Source organism: Squalius cephalus (assembly GCF_949319135.1).
Source record: "Squalius cephalus genome assembly, chromosome: 13".
In the NCBI taxonomy this organism is placed as follows: Eukaryota; Metazoa; Chordata; class Actinopteri; order Cypriniformes; family Leuciscidae; genus Squalius; species Squalius cephalus.
The window spans coordinates 13,089,660-13,104,083 of record NC_137134.1 but is presented as its reverse complement, the minus strand read 5'-3'; the positions used below and the strand labels follow the sequence as shown (position 1 = coordinate 13,104,083).

General features: G+C 39.7%; 1 protein-coding gene across 2 annotated transcripts in view; it reads left to right on the top strand.

Moving 5' to 3' along the window:
• tp53bp2b (tumor protein p53 binding protein, 2b) overlaps positions 1–14,424 on the top strand; it is a 48,847-nt gene that overhangs the window by 2,940 nt on the left and 31,483 nt on the right. The window lies entirely within an intron of this gene.

Below are 14,424 nucleotides of genomic sequence, written 5' to 3'. Positions count from 1 at the left end.
CTCATCTGACTTACTAGTTTCTGGAGGCGAGGAGAGAAGAGATGTCGTTATGAGGACACAATGTTGTGAACAAAACAGATGAATCATTTATAATAAACACTGCAATATTCCATAAATAAGTACTCCCAGAGATGGTGACTTTAAGAAAATGTTTGTTTTACGATAAACAGTTTTGCTACAGTATTAGGTCCTGAATCCAATTGAGAAGCACTGTTTTATATATTGTTGTTTTTGTGTTTGTGAGCGCATGATAGTCGAAGTGTGCCGTAAACAAACACTCTAATCCGTTAAGGCCAAAAACCGACGCGTGAGGGGCAGTTTAGCCTCTCCCAGCTGGTGAGCTGAAGGGCGTCTCCCCAAGGCATCTGGCGTGTGTCCCCCAATAACCCCCACACCCCCTCATCTACACACACACACACACACACCCTTCCTCAGCAAGACTGTGATCCCCGCTGCTGTCAGGGCCCGCTGGTCGCCATGGCAAACTCACAGGAACCTGAGCCTGTATTGTCAGAGCGTCCGATGTGTATGTCCCACTCGCCGTCTCTTCTTTAGAGTCACAGCTCGGGTCCTTTGACACCCCTGAACACTGCAACAAATTGAGAAAGACGGAAGAAAGGAGTGAGGGAGAGGGAATGAGGGAGGGAGAGAGAGAGTAGCCGTTGTGTGTTTGCTAGACTAAGTCGTGTAGGCCAGATCAAAGGCCAGTTCTTCCAAAACTAGTAGAGCTTTTACAAAGCATGAGGGGCTTAGCTTTTGTGGGAGTTGCATTACTGACCATTTCAACTATTGCTGAAAAAGTGATTTACTACTGAACACCTGATACCCACCAAAGAATCTAAAAAGGAAAACATGAGCACTTCAGTATGTTGTAGGTTATAGTTTTGTTATTTAGCCTTTTTTAATGCACCCTAAACTGAAAACTTCTATCTATCTATATATCTCTCAAATCTGACTGTTTGGAAACTTTAATACAAATTCTAAATGCTCTGTTCGCTAATTTAAGGTTCAGAGCATCAAAAGTGTCATGCTTATTTTTAAATAATGTAGCAAGATAGAAAAAAAATTAATATGTTCACTGTCTTAAGTGGGAAAAATACATATTAACTAAAAAATGCGACCGAATACATCTGACATGGCAAGTGTGTTGTAATTGCAAAGTCCTGTCAATTAAGATATTTTCGATCATAACTGTCGGACAACAACAGCTTGAGCCGGAAATAAAGGGTGGAACAACGTTTGTCTTCGGCTCTATAAATATGTCTGCAAAATGTGAGATGATTTTTGCCATTTTTATGTTGAACCGATAAGCTGAATGTCCAATGCTGAGTCGTCTAATGTTTTTTTGTCTCAGTGAATGTTTTCCGACAAAAGGATTTCACATAGGTGTGAATGTGGCTTTTTTTTCTTTCTTTTTTTACATATTAAAAGCATACGAGAAAACATATTACAGTTTTATCATAAACCATTTAATGTTTGCCTGTATGATATGTCGTATCTCAGAATTGGTCCTTTCAAAACAAAAATGTGCCCCTCCCATTAAATCTCTAGTGGCGCATGTTTTATGAATATCGTTATTTTCCAAAAGCCCAGTTGTTATAATGGGAAAAAAAGGATTTTAATTGGATTTTCTTCTGTTGTTCTAGTAATTTTTTTCTTCCACCATGCTAAATCGTCTAATTCTCACCTCATACACACTCTTTTTTTTTTTTTTGTATTGTTAGAAACGTGAGCCGCAGGTCAGTAAAACGAAAATGAGAAGCGCAAGATCTAGAGACGCCTTTTAAAAGTTCTTTTAACTTGAACGCCGTTTTTTTAGAATGAAGTTTTATAAATTATATATATATAAATGAGACGTTGCAAAAGACGCGAGTGTGTTTATATTGAAAAACAATGGAAAAGTAGCCCAGTAGAATGGAAAAGCACGTTCTGTGTGAACGGCCCCCTTTCTTGTTTTTGAGTCACTTTTCTCCAACCACTTTCTTCCTCCCTTAAACTGAGATGAGATGTGTCAGCTGGTGGTCATATTCAAAAGGCTTCTACTGTACAATGGTGTTTCTATGTGCATTTGTTTGAGCTTTGGGTTTGAGAAGACCCCCTGTGCCGAGAGTGGTATTGTTAAGGAACGGCCAGTGGTGTTCCAGAACTTGGGCTTGACCAAAGGTGGCGTGTGAAGGGGACGGAGCCATTCCCAGCATCTGCCCTCACTGTAAGGCAACATCTCAAGACCTCAGAGCACCAGTTTGCCCACAAACAATCACGGCAGACTTGAGCAGGGATGACATTTTTATTTGTCACAGACCTAAAGTCCTAAATACTTTCCCACCAGGGGCAGAGGGCGAGAGGAAAAAAAACAATTGAAAAAGTGGAACAGCTTCTTTGGCAGTGGATGTAGCCTGGGACCCCCCTCTGTCGTCGTATTGTCTGGTAGAAAATTGAAAACAAAAAAAGACAATATGACCAGACCTTGACAGAAGGATCTATGGTGTTGCACTTGTCTCATTAATGAGGGCTGTTATATTGTGTTCTCTGAAGTTTTGCTACTCTGGTACCCTGGACGTCTTAGACGTTTTCATAATTAGAGCAATAGTCATCTTTAATTAGTGATAGCTTACGGACGAAAGAGGCCTTTTGTGATAGACCCCCAGCCTAAATTCAACCATACTATAATCAAACAAATGTTCCAATATGTACTACATAATCTATATAGTATATTGCACACAGTAACTTGCACATTTACACATTCACACCCTGTCACGTGTATGTTTTTAAAGCCGTACCTGCAACAATTTCCACCAGCCCAGCTGTGTGGCAAATTGGTTACTAAACGTATTGCAGTCTAAAACATGTGTATTTTAATTCATTGATTTAATCACACTCCTATTTGTCTATAAAAATTACATTTTATTTTGAATATTTTTTTTATTTGACCATTTAAAAATAATATTTTGTAAAATCATATTTAAAAATTGTTTAGTAGTAGTACTATTAAGGTTAGTCTTCGTCTCATTGTGAAGTGAGCAGATGTGCTTGTACAGTAGAGGCTTCAGTAATCAATCAATGAATGCATTACTGCAATCAACTGAATTACTGGAGGTGCCATATGGGCAAGGGGCCCGTGGTGACAAAGCACATTTTTACGGAAAAAAAACTAAACATAAAACCATCAAATTTGCAAAACGTACCATTTACATTGATATCTTGTTGTTTGAAGAACTAAACATAGCCAAGGTACTAAACACGTTTTGCGTCGCACTTTTTGCTTTCGAAACCAACCAGTCGAGCCCTGTCCGAAGATAAATGTGCAATAGCAGGATATTATCAGTATACTGTGGTAAAAGCGTCTTACCTTGCCTTTTCCTCAAAAGCAACAGTCCCAAGACGCCAGGGCCTTCTAGTGCAAACACACACACACACGTGTACTATACGTCTTTCAGCTCTCGGCGTGGTGAGAGCATGTGCTGCTAGCCTGTGAAATCCCACCCTATCTCTCTGACTGTAGAGCAGCACACGGCTCTCCTTCTTCCAATGGCCCCCCTTCATTGATCTATCTTCAGCTTGCCTGATAGGCGCTCCACCCTGCAGGTCACTTCTTCCTGTTTAACCATTGCTTGGTTTTCTTGAAAGAGCTGCCATCATAAGGATTTTTTTTCAGATAGAGAGACAGACGGAGAGATGTGAAAAAGACACTTCCCTTTTCCCTCTTTCCCCTTGTTCTGTCCGGCGGGACAGGAGGAATGTAGTATGTGCGTGTTAAAGAGCACTGAGTGTATGTGGCCTGGTTGAAGGGGTGACACTGTTCAGTAGGGCTGTTTACAGAAATATATCCCACATAGCCTGTATTATAACGCTGCTCTTCTTAAGTTTCCCTCGCTGAGACGGGTTCAGGTTAATGAGATAACACATGTTTTGACAGCGTGGTTTACGCAAACAGAGAGTGCGTGTTTAAATCAGTATTTTACAAAGTAGATTGCTTAAATTATATTTTTTTTTTAAGTTTGTGTTTTAGTTAGTTTTTCTGGGGGTTTTTTTGTGTAGACTGCAATTCATCAACCTGTTTTTAACACTACAAGATGATCAAAGGATCCTTGAGCATTTGCTTATTAGTTATGTGAGTTAATAGTCGTTTTTTTCTTCTTTTTTTGTAGACTCTGGTGTTGTAAATTTTGTCAACCTGGTTTCAATGCTAAAAGATCAGAGCATACTTTGTATCTCTGCTTACCAGAATGCAAATAAACACATTTTGAAAACTTGAATAAATGAATCCGACATAGTCGTTTTTTGCCTTGTATGGCTATATTTACGACAATACAGATAGTACAAAAAATGTGAATTTTGTTTATGGCAAGTGTATATTTACTACTCATAAATGCTGTCATTAAAATTTGGGTCACTATTTTGACGAAAAAAAATTGCGCAAAATCGCAAATTTGAAACAAGATCTGCACTCGCATTTCTGATCGTACTGCATGTTCAAGCCTTTCGGTTTTCATACATAGCGAAGAGTGTACTAGAGTGTACTTTACAAAAACTTCGCAAAATTGATTGAAAATCTTTGTTCAAAAAAGTACAAATATCGGGATTAGTGTCAGTATGTGTAGACTGGATGCCCAGAAGATGATTAGTACTGTAGTAAAATGGCTGACTCAGTGAAGATGGAGGCTCTTATCGTACGCAGTGGCCCAGACGGTGGCCTTCCCACACTAACGTTTTTCATACTTGGTTCATGTTTAAACAATTAGTTGGTCTCTATCGCAAGGTATGGTGCACAGACACCTGCTGTTTTTCTCTCAGGACTTGTGACGGAAAGTCGAAATCCACACCTAACTGCAGTGCAACACTGTCTAAAGACTTTCTATGGCGGTCCCATTTTTTTTTCTTCAAATTTTAACAGTGATATTAGATTTTGTGAAAGGATTATCAGTTTAAGAATGAGGTTTAAGAACGACATGTGCAGGTGCAGAAGCACAGAGTGAATAATTTCCAGAAGGTTCACAAATCTGTCGGGTGGGTGTTGCCCTGCGCTGCCTCCAACAATTGGCTCGCTGCACCTAAGACGACACGAACATCTTTGAATGGCTTTAAAACCAAAAAAGAATTGTAAAAAGCCTTCACAAAACATTTGACGTAAAACAAATGGCATAAGACTGAAAATAAAACAAGGTATTTCAAGGAATATTTGTAACACCTTTAGGTCTGCACATGGTGGTATGAGAGGCTTGTTTAGAGGGAAAGAGTCTTGCTCAGAATATGAGGAAGAGGATGGTGTGAGGGGCGTATTGATTAGGTGTCGTTGGAGTCACGCTATGAGTGACCTTGGCCCTATCAGGGTTAAACTTATTACTCTTTGACTTCTTATGACCTCCCCTGACCTTTGGTGTGAAAGCAAATAATGCTGAAAGATGACCATCGGTCAGGCCTCAATGGCCTTTTATTTGCCAAACACACACACACACACACACAAATACAGCGAGGGGGCCAAAAAGGTCTTACGTCCAGAGAGGCACACTCCACAAATAATGCCATTAACCAATCAATACAAGAGACAGAAGAGGGGGTGGACACACTGGTTTTAGAAATGTGCAGCCTGGAAATGCATTCTCCATTTGAGAGGCCATACATAAGTGTGCCATGCTGCTCTAAACAGATATCTAGCTATTAAAAACTGAACTTTGTCTGGGAGAGGTAGTAAAAAAAAATGCTCTGTTGAATCATTTAAGCTCTGTTGAAAAATAAATGCAGAAAATGCATTTGTGAAGGAATATCTGCATATCGCTCTTCCGTCTATTTCATGCACGTTTCTACAGCTTTTTTTTCTTGAATACATAACAGGCAGATTAGTCAAAAAAAAATTAAAACGTTGAAAAAGAAAAGTTGTGCAATTGAATTCCGTCGTGTTACGATCAAGTGTAATGAGAGGGAATATTTTGCACCACAGCACATGCTATTCACAGTGGGTTCAAAACATAAATGATTGTTTACTACTTTCCAACCCAGAGAGCAATGCGGTGCATAAATTATGCAAGGCAGAACTTAACCGATGAGAGCAACATAATGAATTAAGGATAATTAGTTGCACTGAAAGTTGCAATTTTCGCAATTAAATATTTTGTAATTTCCAACATTTACAGGTCCAGTTTCATTAGTAGGACAAAACAGAGTACGATGACAGCATCGGATTCACCAAAAAGTTATTTTGAACAATCTACGATAGCAACAAGCCAAAGAGAATGTACGTGAGAGAGAGCCAAAGGAAGGGAGAAAGAAAATCAGAAAGAGAGGGAGAGAGTACCTCGTGGATGCACTGCAGTGGTCAGCCAGGGTGGAGGAGAGAGGCGTGACGCCCAGGAGATGGAGGAATAGTACTCCATGCCTAGAGTGTTAGGAAAAGAGAAGGCAAAAGAGGAGAGGAGAAGAGAGGACCACTAGCTTTAGCCCTGCTACTGGTTTTGCCCTGCTGCCACTGGCTGAGAGAGAAGGGAGCATTTGATTGGAGGGTGTGGGCTGAGGCGCCTCCTTCTCATCCTCCTCCTCTCTGCAGTCTGTGTTCCCGCCTGTCAGGGTGAGTTAGCTGAGGGAAAGAGAGATGCAGCTCCCCACTCTACTCTTCTTTCACCCCCTCCATCATGAACGGATGGCAGGTGGGACAAGAGCTGCTGGAATGACCACAGCCACAAATCTCATCCCGACGCCCTTCTTTTCTCTCTTCTTTCCCTACCCAGATTCTTTTAACTTGTTGAGAAAGTAACAAATAGTAACTATAACAATATGATACGGTGAGGATGTGAGACAGAAATATGGATGCGAAACCAAAACAGAACGACTGTGGGAGAGGCAACAAGAATTTCAGGGAGTTGGTGGGTCAGTGTCAGCAGGTTGTCAGGCAATAACAAAGCGAACTGAGGAACACGTTACAGTTCACAAAAAAAGAAAAAGGGAAAAACAAAGGGAAGAGGAAGGAGAGAGTGGGGGCCCAACTCTTTTCCCAACTCATTCCCTGTATTTTTTTTATTCTTGATTCATTCTTCTCTCTCTCTCTCTCTCTCTCTCTCTCTCTCTCTCTCTCTCTCTCTCTCTCTCTCTCTCTCCACATTGGCCAACTGATCTTCGTGTCTTCTGTTGCCGCATTCGTCATCCGTATATGCCACTGGACACGCTAAGTATTGATTTTTTTTTCCCCTGTCCACCTTCCCTTCCCTTGGCTCCTTGCTCTGTTGCCTACAATGTAAGGACCAAACCATGAAAAGTAGCCTGAAACTGAAGGGAAAGGGGGCAAGGATGTAGCCAAAAAAGTAAAAGTTCAAGAATCATACACTATTCTTAATATTGAGCCATACGTGTCCTCCTCAAAGTCGAGGGTGGTTGTGGCCTCGGAGAGGGGCATCTGTTCGAAAACCAGTGGCAGGCCGTATCTCAAATCTCTGCTAAAATCTCAAGGGGCAGCAGAATGCAACATAAGCAAAGATTCACCTACTTGGCACGAGATGTAGATCACAGATTTATTCAAGAAAGAAACTAGAGGGTGAAACAGGATTGTGAGTTAGCGGTCTATCAGATTAAATTGGTGGCGTGTGCCATCCACTCCAAGGGTCATCATGGGTTTGACGGCCAGAAAGGACTTCTTTGACCGCAACTAATGCTATGGAGATGCGAGGCATTTTCTGAGGCGACCTCGGCCCGTGTCACCGTAACCCTTTCCCAATTCGCTTTCAGTGTCCGTAGTGTCCAGTGACCTTTAACCCACACGTGTCCCCACCCCCAGGCCCCAGGGGTCTTGCTCTGCAGAAGGGTCGCGTGTGCCAAAGGCCCCAAGAGACTTGAGCCCTGTTGTCATGGAGATGACCTCAGGGAAACAGAAGTCCCTTAGCAGTTACATAACACTCATGACCAAGCAGAATTTTGCTTGTATTTGCCATTTTTGTCAAGTGTTTGGTTGCAAAAAAGGGCTTTGTAGGAACAAACCCTGGCAAAGAAATGACACTGGATGAAGCCTCAATTAAAGCACTAGCGAGTATAATTTTTTAACTTCTGACTTTGATCAAGGTTTTTCCATCTCAATGCTCTTGACCAAGCAGAATATTTGCCCGCTGCACTACCCTACATTGGGTATTTAGTTGCAGCGAAGAACCACGAAGGAACCCAGGCAAAGGAACCAAACCAAAAAACCTTAAATTGATGTACTGGCAAGTAGAATTCGGTAACTTATGAATTTGTGCAACCATATGCTCAACACTTAAGCAAACAAGCCAATACTAAGTTATTGAAAACATTCAGTACTGCAACAAACTGCAACAGGCCTTTAGAATATTCTTGAGATTCTCCCAATGGTTCGGGATCAAACCCGGTCAAGTGTGTTAGGAAAGTACTACGAACTCCAGTGGCCCTGACGCGCCACCGCTGGGATTAAAACGATTTTTCGGGCGCTGACAACCCTGTTAGGGCACCTGATCGCAGCGCCATGCATGAAGCCAGAACCCCATTTACAATAGGGCCAGGGCGGGAGGAAGCAGTGGGGAGGGCTGTTGTTGTCGCAGCCCCCTAACACTGCACGCACAGGGGCACAAAAGCTGCCGAGGGTGGGGGTGGAATGGAGGTTCAGAGGGAGGGTGAACTACGCCATCTGCCATAAAGCTGGTGCATGTGGGTAGGGGTTGTAAGGGAGGGGCCGCGCTGGTAGGGGTGTGTTAGCCCTAGATGTGTTCGTGCAAGAGATGGACCAGGTCTTCCCTCAAATTAGACACGACCCCCTGAAGTGTAAGCCGCAGGAGACGGCCAATTCCTGCCTGCTTGCCTCTGTTTGCTTAGCAGCTTGATAATTAGAGAAATTAGGGACTGTCTGGAGATTAAACAGCAGAAGAAGCACACTCCTATTATTTTTCGCTTCCCTTCCTCTGTTCTTGTTCTCTGCTGTCCTTTCCCTGTGGCAAAAGACAAAACATGCATCAGGAAACATATATGATGTCATGCAATCAAGTCATTCATTCACATCATTGACTTGGACATTTTTCTTGCGCACATCTTGAAATATAAGGATTTTTTTTCGGATTTATAAAAAAACACTCCCTCCCTCACCCACACACACACACATAAACACACCAAGCACAATGGGCAGTGGTTCACGCTCTGTGGAAATTGGGGTGACACTTTTCTTTAGAACGGATAACTCTGCTTTGCACCCCTGATAAAACATTTCTGGTTATAGAATAAATGCATTTATGTCTATAGATTTTGTAGAAATTATGAAACATGTAAATGATGAAGTAGATATGCCTACTGTGTTTTAAATAATGTACGTACCACAGTAGTGTAGCAAGATCCTTGGCCTTCACATACTCAAGCAATCACAACACGCAGCCTCAAATATGGAAGTAAAATAATGCCATATGTTTTTGAAACAAAAAAGCCTGTTGAATTCACTTCTTGAAAAAAAAAGGCATTGCATTAACCATGCTTGCATTTTAATGCATTGTATTTTTAGGGCTTGCATTTTTATGGGCTGAAATTCAACATATAAATTCAAACTTCAATTTATTTGAATAAATATCAAAAAATATAAAAGGTACGCATTGTGCCTGACACCTACATGAACACTTTACAGTTGGTTTTATGACTGTTAGTCATTCTCTTCAAATGCAATTGAAGTTAGAAACGTGTATTTCATGTAACTTTAGAGACGGTCCCTAAATGTGTGAATGTCCAGTGTCAAGCCAACTTTATGCCAGTATATCACTGGGAAACACTCAGCATTAAACTTTGCGCGTTAAGTTCATATTCTGAACAACTAAACAACCAAGAGAAATATATGTCTACCTCAAATGTAACATTGGATCTGTACATCAGCATCGGGGGAATAACATTATAATCCCATTCACGGTAGAGAAAGATGCATGTAGGCTACACAGGAAAAGTAACCATGAAGACACTGATTTTAACATAAAAAGCCGTCATAATAATCACAAATACACTTTACATTGCTGTAAATAACTTTTTATGAATGAATGGCTTGCTCTAACTGTTGCTCTGGTCTTATTCGTCAACAACACGCGCTTTTGCACCACCTGCTGGTGAGGTAGACTAACAGCAGATGGAGATTATGCTCGGTAATCTACTGCTTTTCCTGCAGTTCCTTACCCTGGTAATCCAGAGTTCTCGCGAGAGCACGAGTTGAATTTGCTCAGCGGGTTACTCTGGTGTCGAGTAATGATGCTCATTAAATATGCCCCTCGATCTGAGCTGCACCAATCACATTGGGTTATCTGATATAGGTGGGCCAGAGGCGAGCTAAACAGAAGACGACAACGCTGTGACGTCATTAGTAAACATTGCAAGATGGCTATGGATGAATACCAGTTGTCTGAAACGGCTTTGGCCGCTACAATGATCGAGTTAGACTTGGCTTTTTATCTAAAACAGGAACAGAAGATGCCGCTCGAATCGTTCCTTTGCAAGAAGGACGTTTTTGCTGTTTTGCCGACCGGATACGGTAAGAGTATAATCTACCAGTTAGCTCCGCTGGTAGCTAAGCGTATGGGGCTTGTTGTGATTGGTCGTAGTGTTATCCAATTGCGTGCAGTGAGATTTTCAAATGCATGCTTGATGCTGCCCCTCGAGCTGGCCGATTTTCATTAGTCTACGCCAGACCATTAATCTTTTAGATTTAGGTCTGGATTTCCAGGCTAGCAGTTCCTGGATGTCAACGTTGAATTTTCTGTCGAATTTGAACCACTGTATTTGTGGAGGCGAATTTGGAAAGCGAAATAAAATGGAACGAAAATTGCCAGTTGAATATTACAGGTTGTATTTTTAAACAGTTTGAATATTTTGGAAGTGAAATATGAAAGGTGAATATGGATTATTGAATTTTTAATAATGAAAATGTGTTTGAAATGTTTTGAATTGAAATATTCACAGCTTAAATATTCAACCATGCTGAATTTCAGCCCATAAAAATGCAAGCCCTAAAAATACAATGCATTAAAATGCAAGCATGGTTAATGCAATGCATATTTTTTTCAAGTAGTGCAATTCAACAGGCTTTTTTGTTTCAAAAACATTTGGCATTATTTTACTTACATACTCAAACATAGTAAATACAAATTTGCGTGGAAGATAATGGCACATTACAGTTTGAGAGTAGCAGTGAGTAACTGCACATGGCATGCAACCATGGCCACAGGTTCACTGAACTGCATCATTTGAATAGAAGTGCTGTCCCATTCTATTCCAGTTTTAAATGCTTCTTCGTAGCGCCATCTAGTGAAAAAAAAATACATTACAACATCTTGATCTAATCAATCACAATAACGTTTGTACACTAATTGAATAATAATTGAACAGTGAAGGCTCACCTCAAAGAATACACTTTAATGTTGTGGACTGTAATATAGTTATGTCCTAAGTTTTATCCACACCTAAAGAAAAGATTATTTACATATTTGTCAGTATTATGTTAGTATACTATATGCATGTAAAATACAGAATATATATATATATATATATATATATATATATATATATATATAGTATAACAAAACCTACCTGAAGTAGCCACACTTTGTCTGGATTACACCTTTGCATGCTTGATGCTTTAGAACAGTATTAAAGAGGACGCTGCTACATTGTTCATTTTTATTAAAAATGAATTTATATATAAAGATTTTGTTTAATTTATTTATTTAGTCATTTTAATTTATTATAATAAATCATTTATTTTCATACTACCTGAGAAATAGGTAGTAGTTGATACATTTTGCATGTCTACAAAACTAACGTGAAGCAGTTAAATAATTTTATGCTCAAAAGGTTTTTAAGATCATGAGAAAAAAAGTTCAGTCAAGTGCAATCAGTTTAATTTTCTTTTGTAAGTACAGCATAAATGCATGTTGATCCTTTGAAAACTATGAAAAAAATATGTGATAAGTAAAAATGTTTGCAAATGTTGGTTTAGGCTTAAATAATGATACTGACATTATAATATGTAATGTATAAAAAATGACTTAAAGCTTTTAGAGGTCATTTGCCGGCTTTTTTGGGACATTCAGAGACAAAGTGTCATCTGGCGGTAGTCAACAACATCCCTCCACCTGCTCAGCCCAGACCATCCGTCACAACATACACCGCCCTGTCTGAAACTCATATAGTAAATAAGGTCTGATGTCATGCCCCCTGGTGACTGTGAATCTACAACAGCAGTTTCTGGCTCAGTTTTATAATTTAAGGTAAAGAAACAAAGGACAGGTCCAACCTAATCCTAGATGAGCAATATTTGTCTGAGATGTGTTATCTGTAAACATTGACTAACAGGATGGGACCTTTCTTTGGGGAGTGGTTAGACATCTGTCATAACTGCTTTTGTCCAGTAGAGGACAGAATGAACACAAAAAAGAAGGGGGAAAAGAAGAAAATCAGCAGTATATTGAAAAGAAACATATTCAGTATGTCCTCCTAAACAACCTTTTGACAGCTTTTACTTTGAAAATTGCCCTAAAATCTATGATGTCCATACAACAGAGGCAGTTTTACAGCCAAATACCAGTAAATCTGAGCCAAACATCATTAATCTAGAACATCCAGAACCTGTCATAACATTGTCCCCAACCCATCAATCATGGGTGCTCCGCAAGGTCAAGAAAGACAGAGAGAGGAAGAGAGATATGAAAGGACAAAAGAAACAGGAAGTAAAGAGAAATAGTAGAGACATTGCACTGCAAGCACTAAAAGTGGAAAAGATATGAAATGACCCACTGAACTTGCAAGTATTATGCAATCATTTATGACATCTCTCCTTACACATAGAACCTTTTTGACATAAAGTGTTCTTTAAAATCGAGTCAAGAACCCTATATGGTTCTATATAGAACCCCATTGAACCTTTTTTTGTAAGTGTGTGATTTTAGCTTATACTGTATATAGGTTTTACATTTTCCAAAGGAAATGAGGTGCTCCTCCACTCAGAAGCTGCATCCACGTTGTTAGGGTGTTCTGGAAGGTTACTAGGGCATTGCTAAATGGTTGCTAGGGGGTTTTAGGCGGTATCTTGGTGGATTCTTATGATATATATGGTCAATAGGTGACTCTTCCCTTTTTAATTTGCCAGATCAAAATTTTGATCACATTGCTAAGAAACGTAATAGTTCTTCTCAACAAGTTGCCAATTTTGAAGTTTAATTCATGTTTTTAGCACAAATTAGGGCTTGTTCAAATTCCCAAGGTTTAGATACAACTGTAAGTACTCTTTTGTTAGGGTTTTTTTGTTAGCTTTTTGTAAGTACTCTACAAATTTGACTGTTACAAGATATGACTGTGTGATTGTTATTAATCCCTTGACTTCTTAGCTTCATATGTACGCCCAAATTTCCCTCAGCGGGACAAATGAGGTATCACTATCATGTTGTGCTTTGAAAAGTGTAAAATCGGATCAGACAGTATATTTTAAGGTACATTTGATTAATGCTGTTCTCCTAAGGCAGTTCATCCCTGTAGTTTTCCTCCCTGGAGTTAAACCACGATTATAGCAGCTTTTCCTCAAGGGGTTTCTTGTCTTTATGGCAATGGTTTGCACCACATACTGTAACACCATTTTACTGCATTCTCAGACCATGCTTTCATGCAAACCACCACCTGGCTCTCATCTCAAGCGCAGTGCTGAAAAGACATTACACTTATAGTTAAGATAACAGATCTGACAGAGGTATTTCCATCATACTTAAGTTATCTCCTCCAGTCCTCCCATTACAGACTTCCCACTGCATGGTGTACAACAGCCCTTACCTGAGTATTTCAAGGCTGCGGTTTTCAAAAGCATCGTAAGCCACCATTGGTCTCTATGATTAAACTCTTTTCATGCAACCCCCATTTTGGCAAGTGGGGCATAAAATGACATACCCAAACTTACTTAGCTCAAGATGCTTTTGAGAAACACAGCCCAGGTCAGTCGACACAATATATTCTTGTCAAATATCTGATATAAATGCTTATGTTCATTTATTCTTGTATTCTTGTTTGCCCTGATCAAACATGTAGTGGCACTATACTTGGTGTCATAGGGTACTGACTGAATGATTATCATCTTCATGCATAAAATGTCCATACAAATTCAGTATTGTCATAAATTACCATGTTCAGCAACACAAATGGTTATTTCTGGTACATTTCCATATTCAACTTCAACTTCTTGGTTGGTCAGGTAATCTAGTGAGAAAAAAAAAAAAAAAAAAAAAAAAAAAGGTAATCTAGTGAGTGTTTGATGACTATTTTTTTTGTAATTTCTAAATTAGGCTACCTATATGGTATTTCTTCACGTTTTGTTTGCATTTTATAAGTATTTGTAAGTTATAGCTAGCTTATGTATAGGCTAATCGTACTGTGCAATGAAACTTAATGAAATGTTTTGTAACGACAGCAATGGTCTTGAGTCTATTTAAC